This window comes from Culex pipiens, chromosome 1 (assembly GCF_016801865.2).
Source record: "Culex pipiens pallens isolate TS chromosome 1, TS_CPP_V2, whole genome shotgun sequence".
Lineage (NCBI taxonomy): Eukaryota > Metazoa > Arthropoda > Insecta > Diptera > Culicidae > Culex > Culex pipiens.
Window position 1 is genome coordinate 45,916,619 of NC_068937.1, and position 19,994 is coordinate 45,936,612.

At 37.8% G+C, this 19,994-nt stretch overlaps 1 protein-coding gene across 1 annotated transcript in view; it reads left to right on the forward strand.

Annotated features, from left to right (window-relative positions):
* The window catches only part of LOC120417021 (guanylate cyclase soluble subunit beta-1), a 113,972-nt gene that overhangs the window by 88,067 nt on the left and 5,911 nt on the right, over positions 1-19,994 (forward strand). The gene's annotated exons all lie outside the window — the stretch shown is intronic.

The window sequence follows — 19,994 nt, forward strand, 5'->3', positions numbered from 1 at the left end:
AGTGGTTTAGGATGCATCATTCAAAAAATTATTTTCAGGAAAAAATAAGTACCTACACATGAAAAACAATTACCCATTTCTTTAATTCGACTGTTAAAACATTTAATTGCGCAAAATTACAATTTCTTAAATCTATTTTTTTTAAATCTATTTTTTTATTATGTTTTAGATAACTAAAATGGCATCAAATAAGCTATGACACAAATGGTCAAATTTTTTTGGCATTTTTGCTATTTTTTTGAAAAAATCATAATTTTTGATAAACGTCTAAATAGTCAAATAACTTATGTTAAAAGTTTTTACCCCAAAACGTTTTTTTTTCCATATCAAATGGTGGGGTTCATTACAAAATTTTGAACATTTTTTTTAGCAAAAGTACAGAACATTTTACGAATGTTTTGATCTTGAAAATCGGACGCATATTTGCAGAGTTGTCGTCATTTAAAGAATCGAGGCTTTTTTGGTGATGCACTAAACATTATTTTTGATGCACTAAACAATATTTAGATTTTTTATGAAATTCCAATCTACAGCACCGCAAAAACTTTTTTTTTCTCGCAAAAAAACTTTTCCTTGATACAGTCCAGATTCGATTATCCGAAGTTTCGATTATCCGAAGTTCGGTTCTTTTCCGATAATCAAATCAGGAATAAAAAAAAACGTATCTTTAATTTTCTTACTATAAATATCGAATTCGAGTTCTGTGACCCCATTTTAGTCAAATTTAAATGGTTGATTGCCTGTAATATTAAAAAATGCATTTTTCAATATTTTATCATCGCCATTTTGGATTTAAATATTCTAAATCTCTTTAGAGTAGGACTGTACTACGATATATCGGAAACTAATTATTGCAAAACAACTGGACAGGTGTATAATGGCGTCATTCATAAAGTATGTCACGCTAAAATCGACCAATATTTTGAATTTTGTATAATCAAGACTAACATTTCAAAAGGGCGTAATATTGAATGTTTGACCCTTTTAAAATGTTAAAAAATATCAAAATATTGTTATCGAAAATATCGGAAAATTTCACGAATGTTTCCTGTTTAAACATTGAAAATCGGACCATTAGTTGCTGAGATATCGACATTAGAAAATGGTGGGTTGTTTGGGTGAGACTTGGAAAACTTCAATTTTCGTGTTTCTCAGCAACCAGAGGTCAAATCTTCAATGTCTCTTGGACAATTTTACAGCAAATTTTCAGAACATTCAAAACAAATATTTTTAGGAATGGTCACTTATAGTCCCTTTTAAAAAAAAAATCGAAAAACTTCAAATATTTCGCTGAAAGTAAACTTTCGGTGGCTATATTTTGAAAATTGGGCCCTTTATTAAAAATCTGCAAAGTATTTTTCGATTGCAAATTCAATTTTACATGGAATAAATTAGGTCAAAATTATTATTTTTTGTAAAATTCGGATTTTTTTCCAAAAATCACTATTTTTCAAATTTTATAAGTCGGTGGAAGATTTTTTTACCATAATTCTCTATGGCTCACAAGTTGCGGGTTTTTGTCCCCTAAAACATATCAAAAATCTCGAAAATAAAAAAAGTAAAAAAGTTTTGGGAAATTGAGTTTTTGTAAAAAAAAAGTTAATTAAAAAATCGGTATTTTTTCCATCTACCTATTTTTTTCAACAACAATACCTACAACGTTGCCGAAGACACCAAATTGATCAGTAAATTCACTAAAAAGTTACAGCTGTTTGAATATTTACGTACCATTTTTGTATGAACAGCTGCCAAAATTGTATGGAGACTTTTATGGATGAACCAATGACACAAAATAGCTTCGTTGATCATAGTAAAGGCCCCCATTAAGTTTGAACCAAATGAAAAAATAAAAAAAATAAAAAATTGTCGAAATCAGCTGATTTCGTAGAGAATTACTCATCTGGAAAATAAAATTATCTGTTATCAGATATTCTTGTACTATTTTTTGATGATAGAAAAAAGGTATTTCCACCTGCTCGGGTTATAAGGAAGAAGTTTTATCACGTACTGTCTTATACTTTCATAACATAAGGCAAAGTTCATACAAAATTCTTTCTCCAAACAAACTTCCCCTCTACAAAAGCTGCTTATAAATCTTCCCAGCTTTCCTGAAGTGTGGAAAAAAATGTCGAAAGCTCATCAGAGCATCAAAAGCTTAAACGCGCTTTTTCACCCAGAGAAACAACTCAATGAAAGTAGGTATGTGCCCGGCTCACACACACAAAACTCAGGAAAGCGGGAAATAATCCTCGTGATATTTTTTTCTTCCTGAACATGAAGGTCGACAGTTTACGTAACATTCACGGCACAACACACACACACGTGGATTTTGCGTGGCGAAAAAGTGAGATAGAAAGAAGCATAATTATGCTGGGAATGTATTTCATTTAATTCCGGACGAGACCCGTATTTTTTATTTTCTCCTTCCGACGTGCAAAATGGAAGAAATTTTCCCCTCGCAAAGTGGTGGCTGTCTGGCGGAAAGGTGGATCTCGAAGGGGGTAGGTAATGGGTGGGAAAAAGTGAGCAAAATGGAAGGGAAAAGCCGATGGGTGGAAAATTTTACCAGGGAGGTCGGAGTGGATCGTGAAATTTCATTGTCTTCTAAGAACGCATATAAAAAGAAAATAAAGCAAAATATTTTTCCAAAACATATGCTTTAATTCTTATAATTGTGTTGTAATTGCGTTCTCCAAATAAATATACACATTATGCACAATAAATGCGAGGGTAATATAAACATAAGTCGAGTTATAGCCGTTCTTAAACATTTATTAAATGAAGGCTTCAAATATCCCTCAGCCTCCCCTATCCTGTCAGTTTGCTGATGATAATGAATTTCCTGCCGCTGGCTCTTCCCTGCCGATGGGCTCAATCTCAACGAACGTGGGCCACACCGACGGAGATACAGGAAGTGACGTCGGCAGATCCGCAGGCCCCCGGGGGAGGAAAAGTGGTGCCAAAGTGGCATTAGACATGGAGGAGCTGAGGGTTGTCTGAAAAATTGTCCCCCGGGCGCCCGCCAGAAGGTTGCCTCTAATTTCAAATGACATCAATTTGTCTTCTTGTGTTCTTCCCACTCTTTTTTTCCTTCTCATAATGGGGAAGAGGAGGTCAAAGGAAATGAGTTGGGTGTGGCCCCGGGGGGGGGAGAGAGAGGACGTTGATTTGCGCGCCAAAGAAGCCGGAAGTTGGTCCAAAGCGGCTGCCGGAAGGGCTGTATAGAATATAACTTTTTCGTACCCAATTCCCCCCCAGCTTTCCCCCGTACCACCGGTGATGCTGTCACACTGTCACTGTCGGTAAACACCCGTAATCTGCTTATTCGGTAAGGTGACACCAGACGGGTTTTCAGGAGCGACGACGACATAAATCAACAGACTTAATTGCCGTCGGAAAATTATGTCAAAATAGGCGAACTTTTAACGGTTAGCCTCGGTACGGAGTTTACCCGGTAATTTCCGGTGTTTGAACGGGATTTTATTACGCACAAATTGCTGGCGAGATTCGGGTTGGGAAAATATACAAGGGTAATTCTCCGCCAACTCACACAGCAGTTGCCCCGACCCCTCTTCGATTTGCGTGAAACTTTGTCCTAAGGGGTAACTTTTGTCCCTGATCACGAATCCGAGGTCCGTTTTTTGATATCTCGTGACGGAGGGGCGGTACGACCCCTTCCATTTTTGCACATGCGAAAAAAGAGGTGTTTTTCAATAATTTGCAGCCTGAAACGGTGATGAGATAGAAATTTGGTGTCAAAGGGACTTTTATGTAAAATTAGACGCCCGATTTGATGGCGTACTCAGAATTCCGAAAAAACGTATTTTTCATCGAAAAAAACACTAAAAAAGTTTTAAAAATTCTCCCATTTTCCGTTACTCGACTGTAAAAAATTTTGGAACATGTCATTTTATGGGAAATTTAATGTACTTTTCGAATCTACATTGTCCCAGAAGGGTCATTTTTTCATTTAGAACAAAATTTTTCATTTTAAAATTTCGTGTTTTTTCTAACTTTGCAGGGTTATTTTTTAGAGTGTAACAATGTTCTACAAAGTTGTAGAGCAGACAATTACAAAAATTTTGATATATATACATAAGGGGTTTGCTTATAAACATCACAAGTTATCACGATTTTACGAAAAAAAGTTTTGAAAAAGTTGGTCGTCATCGATCATGGCCGTTCATGGTCACCCGCGACAGACACGGACGACGAAACAAAGAGAAACGCAAAAAGTAACTTTTTCAAAACTTTTTTTCGTAAAATCGCGATAACTTGTGATGTTTATAAGCAAACCCCTAATGTCTATATATCAAAATTTTTGTAATTGTCTGTTCTACAACTTTGTAGAACATTGTTACACTCTAAAAAATAACCCTGCAAAGTTAGAAAAAACACGAAATTTTAAAATGAAAATTTTTGTTCTAAATGAAAAAATGACCCTTCTGGGACAATGTAGATTCGAAAAGTACATTAAATTTCCCATAAAATGACATGTTCCAAAATTTTTTACAGTCGAGTAACGGAAAATGGGAGAATTTTTAAAACTTTTTTAGTGTTTTTTTCGATGAAAAATACGTTTTTTCGGAATTCTGAGTACGCCATCAAATCGGGCGTCTAATTTTACATAAAAGTCCCTTTGACACCAAATTTCTATCTCATCACCGTTTCAGGCTGCAAATTATTGAAAAACACCTCTTTTTTCGCATGTTCAAAAATGGAAGGGGTCGTACCGCCCCTCCGTCACGAGATATCAAAAAACGGACCTCGGATTCTTGATCAGGGACAAAAGTTACCCCTTAGGACAAAGTTTCACGCAAATCGAAGAGGGGTCGGGGCAACTTTTCCCGATTTCGTGTGAGTTGGTAGAGAATTACCCACAACCCTTTCTGTTTATTGTACGTAGAGGTTAGGAGTTAAATCGCATAATTAGTGGCTGCAATTTTTAAATAACTTTTTCCAAATGAGAATGTGCAAATACTTTTCAAACATTTTTAAATGACAACATAGGAACGTAGAATCCACACCTGCACAGAATTTTCATATTTTTTAAATTTAATACAAGCAAATTTTCAACCGCTGTTTTGACTCATAATTTCTATACAATTTTATTGTTCATTTTTTTTCTTAACAATGTTTACCCGCCCTTTAAGGGCTTTAATCAAAAACTATTTACCACTCATGACTTTTGTGTCACTGAAAACAATTTAAATTTTTTTAGAATTTTTTTTTTAAGCGAGGTCAGAAAAAAAACTGAATACAAATCAAATTTCCACTTTTCTGTATATCAATCATCACTTAGCATGAGCATGAGAGATCACCCATGGTTGCCCCTCCGTTGCTGAACAGAACCGTAATATCCTTTCAGCTCTACTGATTATAGGCTTCGACAATCTAGTGGTGTTTCCCTAATCAACAGCATGTATGAATGTCTGAAAAGATAAAACACCATGATTGCTAAAACAAGATCAGTTGCGAATAGGTAACAGTCATTGGCCACCAACGGCGCCCGCCATGTCAGTTTGTAGACCTCGATTTTAAAGGGACGGGAATGTCAGTTAGCGCAGGTTGCTACTAGGGCAGCTGATTTACTCTGTGCTTACACCCCACGAGCGCCAGGAACCTGAAAACATGTTAGTAGGATAGGGTGTTTGGTCAGGATTCATCATAGAAGATGATGATGCGACCCAAAATCATAATGTTTGTTGAAAGGTATTATATATTATTCTCAAGGCAAGCAATCGGATGCTGCGGATGAGACATTTCCCGTTTATCGGTTGTTAAATTTTAAATGAAATGGTTTAGTCTTAGACAGCCGGCTGTAGAAAGATAGAACCAAAATCATTTGTGATTAAAAAATGAAGATTGAACAGTGCAATTTTTAACTTGAGATGATTTTACGTGTTTTAAATGATTGATGTTTAGTGAGGTACTGGTTAACGTTGCGAACGACGAGTTACAATGTTTCTCGAGCTGAAATGGTATGATAGGGTTTTGTTGTTGTTGCACACCGACAACGAACGCGAAAAATTTTGCGACCCAACGAAAAGGCATCGCAAATCGAACTGGCTAGCTGTCATCGGGGCAGCCAAAGCCAGCAGCACCTTCACACACACACACACACGCGAAAGATAAAATCGAAAAACACACTGCTACGGACGCGAAAAATTTGCGACCCAACGAAAATGCATCGCAAATCGAACTCTTTCTGTATATCAATCATATCTTAAAAACGTTTATGTAGAAACTACCATGGTAATTCTCTATGTTTCCACAAATTGACTTTTCTTTGTATTTTTTTTTATTTGAATGAAACTTTGTAGGGGAAAGTGGGGCAAGTGTAACAAGCTAAGGAAAAACGTTAAAAAATCTGTCGGATTGTTTTATAATCATCTTAGGGTATTTGTCCCTATTTTGGGCCTAGTACCTATTTTAGGTCTACCAAACTTAATTCAACGAAATTGTTCCTTTCACCAAATCTAGCAGGAATCTGCCACTTGAGAATGATTCGTGCTGTCATTATCTTAATTTTGGTGGGCAAGAATAGTTCACGCTTTCCTCGTAAATTAGAAATAATGCAAAAAATATATCACTCTCAGGGTTGTTAAAATATCAAAATATCAGCTCTCAGCAACTACAATTATCCCGCCTGAATATTCATGCCTCAAATACAACTGCTCTTCTCTCCTTATTGAAACTCTCAGCGCCGAAAATAGCCGAACACTTTTTCTTGTTTACACACTCGCGATTGACATTTTCCTTTTCTCTCTCATTCTCGCTTCCACGATCATCCTACCGTAACAGCGTTTAACCACAAAAGCCGCCACAAAACCAATTTCGTAAACGCAGTTTAACGGGACGTCATTCGTGGTCGGCTCCTAATCGCCATCTCACGTTCTCTCATTGCAGTTTTCGGAGAGATTGAGAGACTCAGTGGTGAGAGCGCATAGTCGAGGAAAAGGGGAGGAGTGATAGAAAGAGCATGATATCGCTGAGAATCACGAGACACAAGAAGAGATCTCACAAGATATAGTGACGGCCGCTATACTCTCGGATGTTTTTGGTGCAGAGATAATCAATTGATAGCTTTTCTATCACTCATATGCAACACTGCTGTTCACAATAATAAAGTTTATTTTCTGAGTTCAATGACCCTTTGTTCGACCGCAAAGGATTTAAAATGGATATGGAATGGAAATAAACTTCGCGGCCCTTCTTGACATAAAGCGCTTGATAGCTCGTTCCATGGTGTTTAATCGTGTGTTCAGCAATGGTTTTTAATCGTGTTTTTACCGTTGTACATAAAAATTTACATAGGGCTTTAGGACCATATTGAGGTAATAATACATCACAAAAGAGGTAGGTAATACACCTTCATATATTACACATTTTTGAACTATCTAACTGTAAAGTATTTTTCTTTTGCAAGTTTGATTAATATTTTTCATTGAATCGAAGATATGCATACCTTTTTTTGGCTATAAATATTATTAAATTCAAATTAGGCCGATGCAAATATTTTTCAAAGTTTTTGTCCCTCGGCTCTTGCCGAGGTCAAGTGAGCAAAAAACTAAAATTTGCATAGCAAGCCGCAAATACAACATTTCAATGAAAAACTTGTTGGAAAATGCATCATACACTAGTACAGTTAGTTTTTAATCATAAGTTTTCAAAAAATCTAAGTTCTGAAGAAAACATATTATTGCGAAAAAAAAACATTTTGCGGTGGCGTATGTCGAAAATTCACTAAAATTTAAAATATTGTTTTAATCGAACTTAAACAAAACATGTTAAAATGATTAAAAACGCTTTTCGCTGATTGCGATCAAATTTTCGGTGAAATTTTGAAGTATTTTGAAGAAAAAAAAATTGTGCTCAGATTTTTTGGGCCGATTCTGAAGCGGGGGAGACAAAAATGGTTAATGGTTTAGTTTGATTTTTTTTAATTTCATTGTGTCATACAAAATGTGGAAACTCACCTTCTAGTTTTTGTTTTAAAATTTACACATTGAACTAAAGCCAGCACAAATTCAATTTAATTTTTTTGTCTCACTCACCTTCATTTATTCTCAAATATAAGGGGGCAAATCATACTAATAAGAAATTAAAAAAAAAATCTTGTTCATTCAGTTGTTAATTTTTGACATTTCAAAACTTTTTTGTTATTGTTATTGTTTGGTCATGGTCATGGTCATACAATAAAATGCGTTTTCTCTAGCGTAAAAATGCAAATTTATTTGATATAAATGATTGAAATATTGTTGCAACTTTCATATTTAATTAAATTTCATTCCCAGAAACCACATAAAATCTCCACTGATCAAATTTCACAACAACACACTATCACCGCCACTACTCGTGCCAATCAATTTGACCTCCTCCCACACTACCCAGGACGCCCACCAAACTCCCCCGCAACCCTGCCCCGTCCCGTCAATTGGCAAAACATTTGCGAACCGCAATGTTTGCTCTCGTGTTTCATTCAATTCACAACCAACCATATTGCGTTGGCATTTCGTGCCAGGATATCGTTAAGAGGCACTTTGAATGAAGTTCCGTGGAACGAACGTGGTCCATCCTTCACAATTTCCCAAGGGACGACGGAACTGCGACGCACTTTTGACCGCCCCCACGACGAACGTCCGATGTTCGTGGAAAAACCACTGCCGCGTGGTTTACTGTTTGCTGGGAAATTCTTTGGAAAATTAGTGTTTGGCTATATTTTGCGAATTCCAAGAAAAATCGCCTGATTTGGAAATAATTTCTACCATGTTGCATGAACTGATCCCGAGCGTTTTGTAAGGTATGTCTACGCATCCCCTCTTCCTTGTAGATTCTGTGAAATGTGATCCGTTCATAGAACCCTCTCTCTAAAGGGAAGTGTGAGCACAATAACCACATGTTCTCCATGGATGCTTTCATCGGATTAATTTTCAAAATGTGGAGATTTTTTAAACTATTACAACTTTTACAATTACAAGTTTTCAAGCGATTTTCCGTTCCGTTTCCGTTATTGGACAAGCTTTGCGTAGGCTCTCCCCTCCCATTCTCTTTCTCTCAGCGATGGTTTCAAATTGGCACATCAAACAACATTCATTGCCTTTCTAGGAGAAAGCACTTCTTTTTTTTTCAAAAATAGATGGCAATGGGGGAAAAGCCCCCCAAGGGAAACCAGATGGAGATGAAGAAAACACAGGAAAAATGCGCAGCTTCTCTTTTGGGTACTCTAGTGAGAAAAGTTACGTCACTTCCTGTGCCGGTCCGTCTCCAGAGTCGTCTTCGAGGACGTCGTTCTTTTTTAAGAGCAAAACTTCCAACAAGTGTCACTCGAGGTTGGCATTTAATTCCAGCGACGTCTCCGAACACATTCACCAACCTTCTCGCGCCGAACGAAATTATCCTCATCGTCAGTTGGAAATGCGCGCCATGAAAAACCCCATTTTCACCACCATGCCATCACCATCGCACACACACACCGTTCATTTTCGATTCGATTCTATTGTTGAAAGCAATTTTCCTTCTTTCTTTCCATTTTCACGATTTTCACCCGGGGAAACCCGCGGGAAAAATATACATCAAGCGAAAGAGTGCCCCAAAGCGAAGCTCGCCATAATGAGATTAGGCCGTTTTTCTCCGTGCCCACTTTATTTTCCACCATCCTCCCTAAACACCACCATCCACCTAGGAAAAAGCCACGAAAACTGCTGGGGAGCCGGCTGGGGAAGGGCATTGTTTCGTTATGCAATCCCGCAACGGTTCGTCTTTTACTTCTTTTTTGCTTTTGGTGACAGGATGGCTATACCGGGGAAGATGGCACGAAATATGTCTCCCTGGCCCCCAGGGTTGGAGCAAGATGGTGGGGAATTGGTTGTGAAGTGATGAAACGTTTATATTTTTCAAAGTTTGTGTCACTCTTGTCCTTCAGGTGGAGTTGTATTGGATATCAGGTGGGAAACAAGTTTTTACAAACATTGAAATTGTAATGAAAATAATAAGACTAATTTGTTTTCAGAGTTTGCCTCCAAAGTTTGTAGAGAGAATAAGGTCCGTCATTATTCCATACAACCCACAAATTGAATGCAATTTGTACAAGAAGCAAATAAAAAAGTGTTTCATCCAGATATCAACTCGATTCGACCTGGAGCTTGTAGGGGACATCTGGGACTTCCATCTGAGACTGATAACTAGAGCGTCCAACTTCCCGTCCCGGGAAAATATTTCCCGGAATTTCTCGTAAAAAAATATTTCCCGTTTCCCGGAAAATTTGTAAATTAAATACATTTTCTTAACCTTTTGGAACCATTTTTTTTTCAATGCTCTGAAAAATAAATAAATGAAGAAACCCAACATATTTTTTTTTTCAAAACAATGTATTGTTCAGTGCATGCATGTATGTAAGTATGTATGTATGATCTCCATACCCGCAGGCAACTTGGTCCTGGAATCGAATGTGAGCGCTAGGTGAACAATTCAATCATCTTTTACTCCGTAATCTGTATACCCACGTGCATAAGTTGTTTTACACGAATTTTAGTGCTACAAACAATGCTTGAAAAGGGATCTATCACTGAACGTGACTGCTCGAGATTCGATTAAACTTTCTGTCAGCGATCATTTCCCAAAACGATATTTGATCGCTGACCCACAACACCTATCATGACCGTCATTGCTTGGCGACGGTCGATGAACGTAAACACGAAGACGAAACGAACGAAAAATGAGCACCACTCAAGAAGCCGCCCGAACGAGACAACGTGCTCTTTCTCTTTCTCTCGTTTTTGTCCCTCTCTTCCTAATGTATACTGCGTGGTGACAGAAGTCATATGATTGCTATCATTGGAGAGATGATCGGAATCTCGGTAGAATGTCAAACGACCGCTCTCTAGGCGATTTTTCTCCTGGAGGGAAGTCAATGATTGTGTGAGTAACTTTGCGTAGCACTCATTCCTTTGTGTGTGAAACGAACGAAAGCAGAATGTAAAAATCAGGTTGTCGTGGTGAAGACGATTGGAGTGTTCTGTCAGCTATCACAATCAAATTCGAAATTTCGCAAGCCCTGGCTACAAATACCGGCGCCAAGAATAAAAATAATCCACTTTTCCCTCCCCAAGCACCAGAAATTTGTAGCGGGTGTAGGGAAACTTTGTATAGACGCCCTTGCTCCCATCACGTCACTAAAGGTATGGAGCGACGAAAAATTAATAAGCATGCCCCCTCCACAACTTACAGCAAACGACCAAGGGAACACCCTACCGCGTATATAATATGGTTGCCGTATTTGTGTTGAATGAATTGTCAATATGTGTGTGTAAATGAAAGTGTTCTTTTGTAATAAAAAGGAAAGCTCTCACCAAATTACGAATTCTTCACATCCAGATGGGCATTTCTATCATGAAGGCCCAATTTTTTTCAAGCCCTTCTTTGAAAATCCATGAAAGCTTCATTCTTGAGTTGCTTGAGAAGCTTCTCGATCTTATGTTCCTGGCACTGTTCCCGTGTTTTTTTTTTCTCTCAGACATCTTCCGGTGGGTCTTCTTAGAGATCCGGAAGTTCAATCTTCACCCGGCATTCATCTGGCTTTAAGCTGGCCGTATCGCGAATGCAGTCATTCACCCGATTGATGATCTTGTCTCGAACACGTACGACACAATGGCCGGAGGTTTGGGCACTTCCTATCACGGCGCAAATGAAGCAAATTTCTCCAATTCCACCTGGTGCACATCGAAATCCGGAACATTCACAAACCATCAGAATTACTTTGTCAAAAAATAAATTTTAGTTTAAACTCAAACACAAAAAAAAACTCCAGAAAAATTACAAGAAGCAGAAAAATTTGCGTCCGACCCGCCACAATTTATTGTTCAGTGCATAAAGAATTAATGAGATGGTCAGAAAATTTTATATTAAGATATATTTCTGATGATATCAATTTCTGAAGCATTTGGAAATAGATCTTGCTTAATGAAAACAAACTTTTACAATTTATGAGGGGTTTTTAAAGAATTAAGGATAATTTAAACCGCTACCTGCCAAAGCAATAATGAGATTTTTATTTTGTTTTGTTTTTGTATGCTATGAGATGGAAATTTAATTGGTTTCATTAAATATTTCAAATAGGTTGATTCAAGAAGAACTACTTCAATTCGTTCAATACTTGGTATTCAACAAATTACAAATAAGCACTGGTGCAAAAACAGGTGTTAGGGGGTTAAATATGAAAGAAATTGAAGACTGATAGTAAAATGCTGTTAATTTATCATGTTTTTATGCTAAAAAAAATCAACCAAAGTCAATTATAAACGGAAAAACCATGTGACATAATCAACAAAGATCAAGAACATTTAAAAACTTTGTACTGTAAATGTAAAATTTGTTCCAAATATTCGAAAAAAATAGTTGTCAAAACACACACAATTAATGATTTTAAATGAAAACCTAAAATATTTTTTTATTTTTTTCAAGAGCTGTTGTAGCCAGTATGGCTTGCTTCAGATAATTTATTTTTCATGATTAATATAAATTCTGTATGTTTTTAATTCATTTCAACTTTAGGTGTCAAACCACACTCTTTCAAACTGGTCACAAAGGCAAGTTTAAATGAAATTTTATGAGTGTCGAGTATGGATTAATTTTACTCACTGTCCAAACACTTTGGTAAAAAATACTTCTCAACAAAAAATATCTGGCATCATTTTCTGATTTATTGTTCGATTTAAGCTTTTTAAATTAGAAAAAATATACTTTTACTTGATATTGTTTGATTTTTCAACATGCAGTCAAGCTATTGATTGATCTTCACGCAGTTCCATACAATTTTGTTGCAAAATATTAATCAGAGACTAGATCAGAACAATGTTCAATGTTCACTAAATTTAAATATTTCCCGGGAATTCCCGGGGAATTGGTTAAAAATTTCCCGTTTCCCGGGAAGATCCTATTTTCTGGTGATAATTTTAACATATTCGTGTTCCTGAGACAATTTCACAATAGAGTAATTCTGGTTTTTTTTAAAGGGTCCAGTAAACCAAATTTTCAGTTTTTGCTTTTTAGTTGTTTTTTAATACCCCTGACTCAAGGCGGTTTCAAAAACACCCAAAAAGCAAAAACTGGAAATTTGGTTTATTGGACCTTATCAAAAAAAAAAACTCTAAAATTCAAGCCCAAAACAGGAATTTTTAAGGATTTTTTTCTCGACCCTCTCCGATTTCATTGAATCTTTGTAGACCTGTTATCCTACGCTTTTGTAAGCCATTTTTGTGTATATGGAGCCAGTTTCACTCGATAATGACATTTGAGAAAGGTGTATTGCTGTATCTCGAAACCGTTGCCTCGTATCAAAAAGTGGTCAAGACAAACTTGTAGGACATTTAACGAGCCTAAAAAAAAAAGAAAAAACAAGCAATTTTTAAAGAGATTTTTCCATTTTTAAGTTAAAAAGTTAAATTTAAAGGTGAGCCCACGTTTTTTCGTTCAATTTTTTTGTGAAAATAGCCTGAGATGTTGAAAAAGACTCACGAAAACTGCAGGATGGAGCAACTCACCTGAAAAAAAATTAATTAACTGAAACTGTTATTTTGAAAAGTGCAATATTTGAATTCCGAAATACAAAAATATTGAAAACACTTACGCCCTTCTCAAATGTCATTATCGAGTGAAACTGGCTCCATTTACACAACAATGGCTTACAAAAGCGTAGGATAACATGTCTACAAAATTTCATTGAAATCGGAGAGGGTCCGGTTCAATCTATTCCTTATTTGACATGGAATTGCTCAATAGAAACATGCATAAAAATGTTTATTTTCATCCATTTTAAACGTTTAAAAAATAAAGTTGAAAAAAATATTCGATTCACATTTATTGAAAATGGTTTTCGTTTCCAAGGATACTAACCCGAGCATGAGAAATAAAAAGGGAAACGCGTAATAATACCTTTCTTTGGTATCAATACGAAATTTTGGTATTCCTGAACCCAATCAAATTTAAAAGTAGAAAGTTGTGTTTTGCCTCCCCGTGTTTTGTGTTTTTTTTTATACAGAAATGAGTAAAGCTTTTGCTGTTGAGTCTGTGGTAGCGTACGGTTCGTCGGGTAGAGCACGGTTGTTTATAACGGATTTTTTTTTGTGAAAAACTGAATTTGAGGTGTCGAATTTGTGCCCAAAAGATGCGCTGGTAACTCTTTTAGTGTTTCCATGTGAAATTTTCCTGATTTCCGAGTTTGTAGAAGTGTTTTGAGACGAATTTAGAAATTGTAAAAGTTGCCTTCTTCATCTTCTTGTGCCGCGTCGGTCGATCCGCGTTTCGTGTCTCTTTCGTAAACGTCAGTTTTTCTTGGCCCAGGAAAAGTCAGAAATGTCAGCTGCTGCTGCATGGGTTCACACCATGCAATCAATGACAGATGTTTTTTGAGGACTTGTTTACAAACATATAACGAGTTTGCCGTCGCGAGCCTCTTTTAATCTTTGTTTTGATTTGGGGAGGTGTTTATCGGGTGGTGATTTTTTTTTTCATTCGTATTAAGTCCGGTTTGAAAATTAGGAAAAATATTCGGACATTTTAGCTGTTAGCTGATTCTGGAAAAATATCGGTTTTCTCTACAGTTCCGAAAATTGTGTAATCGAATCGATGATATCGCGTAGCCAGGAAAATTAGTGTTGGGGTTTTACGGAAGAAAATATAAATCTTTTGGCCAAGGGAAATTCTGTGGTATAGTACTGGCCAGGTGTGTTGTGATACGTGATGCATTTTTGTGATGAATTTCGGACGGAGCTTGTCCGATTCCGGTCGTCAACTAACCGGCCATTGAGCGATGGTTCTGCCTGCACCATGGAGGGCGTCCATGATCAAGAGCCAGAATGAAGTGGTCAGGGTGAATCAGATTTGAGGTAAGCCCGTTCTTTTTTAAGTCGCATCAGGGGGCACACTTCATTGAATGTATAAAAAGGTGAGTAAATTCTTATTAGTTTATTCTTAAAAACCGAACAAGTTGAATCTCCGAAGTTTATCTTATTTGAAGATTTAGTTTTGGAGCCGTAGGAAGTTAAAATTGTTTTTTTTTTGACAAAATAAACTGTACTTTATAACAAATTTCAATTTTGCAATGCGTAATGCATTTGAATTTAAAATAATGTAGAATGTTTTTCATGAAAAATATTTATCTATTTTATTATCTATCAACAGAAAGCGAGTTGTGGCGCTTTAACCACGGCAAATAGTGCCCAGGGCATTCGTGGAAATACAATGTCCCATCCCCGAGGGTCCCGGAGCACCAAAACTTTTTTCATTTTTATAGAATCGTTTATTGTACGACACGCTGACATTTAGCATAGACCATTAGCGCGCGTTTTTGAATTTTTTTGATTCGATGTGAGTAGGGGAACTCGCGTGTAAACTCTGCAACGTTTTTTCGGAGCCTTTTATTTGATATTTAACTTTTCATAAGTCCTTCTTTTATCATCGTTGACTGGAAGGCACGCCGCCGGTTTAGTTTGTTTAAGTTATTGTTTTAATTTCATTACAATTGGTCTGTGGTGTCCTGTTTTCTTTTCGTTTATATCCGTTGATCGTTATAATTTATTCCAACTGGCAGTCTTATTAGTAACTCATCTATTTATTAACTATTTTTGAAATTTGCTCGCGTTATCTAAATTGTACAAAAAGTAAACATATACTGGTAAGTCCAGCCCATAGCACTACTGCTCGGTTGGCACGCGTCCGTTTAACAAACTTTTTAAACAATCAGTTATTTATCTTTCCGCAGTCGGCTGCCTAAGATTTAAAATTTTCAACCGATAAACAAAATGCTCATGGTCACATCACTGCCACTCGTGAATCCTGACTACGTTACCCATCTACTTACCCCTCAAAACTCATGTTGATACTTTGTCGGAGGGGAAAGCAGTCGATTGGGCGGTCCTCTATCACTCAAGTATCGGAACTAACCATTCCCATCCACTTCCCCGTGACTCTACCACTGGTCGTGGCCGGCGCCGGTATTGATCAGCATGATAGGGGCCTTTGAGAAGTTGCGAAGCGAGGAAAGATAGCACCCACTTATCTTCCACGGCTCGTGGATGTAACTTCTGGAGGTCCTGGTCAATAACGGAGTAGCAACTGCGGGTGGGCACCTATGCTTATGCTTATGCTTATACAGAAATGAGTAAAGCTTTTGAAGCTAATCCGACTCCAATTCCAGCTGTAATAATGTATCTTTTTGAAATGGAATCAAATTTGAATAGGGAAAATAAACCCATTTTAAGCCTAATAAGCGGTCTTGTTAAAATGATGCTGGATAATCTGGAGTGTTCCTTGAAATTCACTAAAATCAAGTACACCAACGAGTAGAGCAACATTTCTGTTTATTTTCACTTTTATTAAAAGTTATGCTATTCCTTTTACAAGCATTTTGAAAAAATATTTCAAAACCCCATTCTAATCAGTCGAGTGCATAGGGCCACGCCCATTTTTCTATTTTCAGCTTAGTTATTTTTTTCTTCCAACACTCTTTTGGGTCTGCTTCGTGCTGCCAAAATTGATGAAATTTCGAGCGAACACTCACGAAAAGTAGCATTTATAGAGAAAGTTTCCTGGCAACACCACAAGCGCTGCTGGTGGTGTTGGTGCCCACCCTTTGTTCTTTATTTGCCTTCGCTTCTCGCTCGGTTTTCTTCAGCCAGAATGGATGGTCAAAATTGAAACGTCAAAAGACTTAGCGCGTTTGTTTTTTTGATGGTGCTTGCTTATTATTTACATGTTTCGGGATTATTTTTCAAGTGAGTGACTAACTAATGGGCAAAAGAACATGTAGCCGGTAGTTGGAAGCAATTTTATATCTTAAGCGCTTTGAAATCGTAAGCGCAAGTGAAAAGATATTGATGGCGACTTTCGTTAAGCAGTTAACCTCTGATCTTGCGTGTGGATGTGTGTGCCACCAAAATGATGAAAAATGGTCTCGCAAAATAGAAATTATAATCAAAAGTGCATTAAATTTGATCTTTTTAGCCAGTAAGTGGCATACATTTGCGTGCTTACTCGAGGCGGTGCTGTTGCTGGTAAGTTTATAGCCTAAATAGTATTTTTGGAGCTTTAATCGAGCATCAAACTCTCCATATGACAAAGATAGGTGTTTGATTAGAAAGGGTATATTTCCCCTATATCTTAAATATTTTAAGCCAACAACCAAACAAATGTATTTACCATTACGCCATCGTCTTGTCCCCCTATCAAAAATCCCTTCGTTTGACGAGCCCCAAACCGCACAAACATTTTTTTTCCTTCTTCACTCGGGAAGCAGATAATTATAAAATCATACCGTACTTGAGCGTACCCTTAATGATAGCGGGAGCCCGGTTCCACACCTTCCCCCAGGGGGGTGGGTTCTGGGGGGAGGGTTCACATCCTGAGGGTTGAACCGGGTTTTTGTTCAGTTCTTTTTTCTTAATTTTTTATTTTGTGGTTTGCTTATTCCTAATTGGGTAGTAAAGCCCTTTGTCAATTTTTATCTACAACGGTAAAAAACACGATCAAAAAAACCATTTCTCATCAATTTTTTTTCATTTTAATGCAAAAAAAAAATGACAAGACAACATTTTTTCGATGGATCAACTATGGTCCCCTTGGAACGAGCTGTCAAGTAGGACCTTTTCTGTCAAGAGAGACCGCGAGGTTATTTTTTCAAAATTGATTTAAAAATCCATTTTAAACTCTTTGTGGTCGTCAGGCTTCACTGAACACCAAGATCTGGTGCACCGTGGTGCGGTTTTCGTGTCACTCTAGAACCCAAACCGAGCTGTTTATTGTCACACCATAGGGACGTGGCGTTACATCGTGCTGCCACCTGGTTTTTTTAAGCGCAAGAGTGTAAAAGTGCTGAGTCATCGTCTAAAAATAGACGGCGTCCTATCTCGCCCAGCAAAATGAAGTCGATAAAGTAGTCGGTTTCGATGAGAAAAAGTGGAAAACGTGGTCTAAAAATAGCGACGCCATCCCCCTATAGCAACTGTACCGAAAGCACCTTGGTACACCACCGGTGCACCCAACTGTATACCAAGATGCAACTCTTCAGAATAGGGGGATGGCGTCGCTATTTTTAGACCACGTTTTCCACTTTTTCTCATCGAAACCGACTACTTTATCGACTTCATTTTGCTGGGTGAGATAGGACGCCGTCTATTTTTAGACGATGACTCAGCACTTTTCCACTCTTGCACTTAAAAAAAACCAGGTGGCAGCACGATGTAACGCCACGTCCCTATGGTTGATCCAAGTAAACCGGAGGCAACATTGTTTTGATTGGGGTTTGTCAGCCATCATTCACATCTTCGGGGTGGCCTGGTGGCTGTTATCTCCGTCTTTTAATCACGAGGTTCCTGGTTCAATCCTGAGTACAAATATTTTTGAGGTTTTTTTTTCAATATTGATTGTCAAAATTACTGATTATATACATTTTTTAAATAACTTCTTCAAACCTGTGACGCTTTAGTCAAAGGGTAAAAAAATTAGATGGATTTGTGTAGTGGAATAGAGAAAATGCTCCGTATTATGCAGGCAGATTTTAGTGAAAATGTCCATTTCAGGATTATATGCACGAGGAGTTAGAGTTTATTTTTCATGACTCTACGAAATTCTCTTCCTAAAGAATTATTCTCAACAAATAAAAAAAACATTTTGAAAAATAAAATAAAAAATGTCGAGATTCGAACCATGAACCTTTAACTTAATATTGCACTGCCTTTGACAACCACACCATTAAGAACTGTTGGCTACAGTTGGCTTGCTAGGCATCAAGAGTTCCAAACTTCTTCCGTGTGGTAGGCGCAGAAACCATGTCATTTTTGTGTACCCGATCCACACCGCCGTCACACTTAACTTCGGTTTCGGTGCACCGATCAAGCTACCGAGCTGTGTCGGGTTTGGGTTGTGACGAGAAATGGTGCATTAGCATTAGCATTAGCATTTGGAGGACGCCCCACCACCGGAAGGCTCCACAACGCTTATCCCACTGTTTGGTGTGGTTGTATTAGACCCTCATCCGGAACAATAATCCAACACGGGAGATACCATGTCTTCATCTTTTGATGAGTGTGTAATACAGCCCAGGGCATAAGGGGGTCCAGGCCGGGTCCAAGCTATCCTCAGGGATATGAAGGATCGTTAGTAAACACCTATCTAAAGTGCGCAAGGATCCCTACGTCACCTTAGTGGTATAGATGTTTGTAGGGAGGTTTTGGACTCAATGTTAGTAGGAGAGGTAGAACCCTAGGATACACCTCGAATGGCGTTGCGGGTTGGTTGTAACAGTATTCCTAATTCCAGTCTTGGCTCACCAAGTCGCCATGGCCTAGTGGTTAGCATTTTTGCTTACCAATCCAAAGGACGGGGGTTCGAACCCCGCCACAAGCGACTTTGATTTTTCGTACATATTCAGCATTTCAAGTATTTCTATGTCCTTAACTTTCTCGATAGGAGCAGATGGGAATCGAACCCAGAACCATTCGCTTACAAAGCGAACACCGTAACCATTCAGCCACAGCCGCTCCGGGTTGTGACGAGAAATGGTGCGCATAGAAAAACCGGTATCATAGCAAACCGTTGTCGCACCCGTCAAAAGGTAAGTCTGGTGGTCGTACAAAGGGTCATTGTAATCAGAAAAATAAGCTTTATCGCTGTAAACAATAATATCAATAATCGAAGCTTCATTTTAGGACCCAATTACACGGTTTTCAAAATCTGCGCTTCACCGGAGGAAAGAAAAAAAAACAATCTGCGTGACATTTTTTGGGAGGTTGGGAAGGGAGGGAACTTTTTGTTCGTGCTTGCGGGAGCAAAATATCCCCTTAAATATATTGAGAAATTATGCTTGACGAAGCATTTTAAAATAGAGAGCGAGAGACTGGTTGCGGTTCCCGAGACGCTCGAGTCTGGGCAAGATTTATGCCATTCCGGTCACGGCCGCCGGAAGCGCCCCGTTTGGAATATTTAAATTTCGATAAATT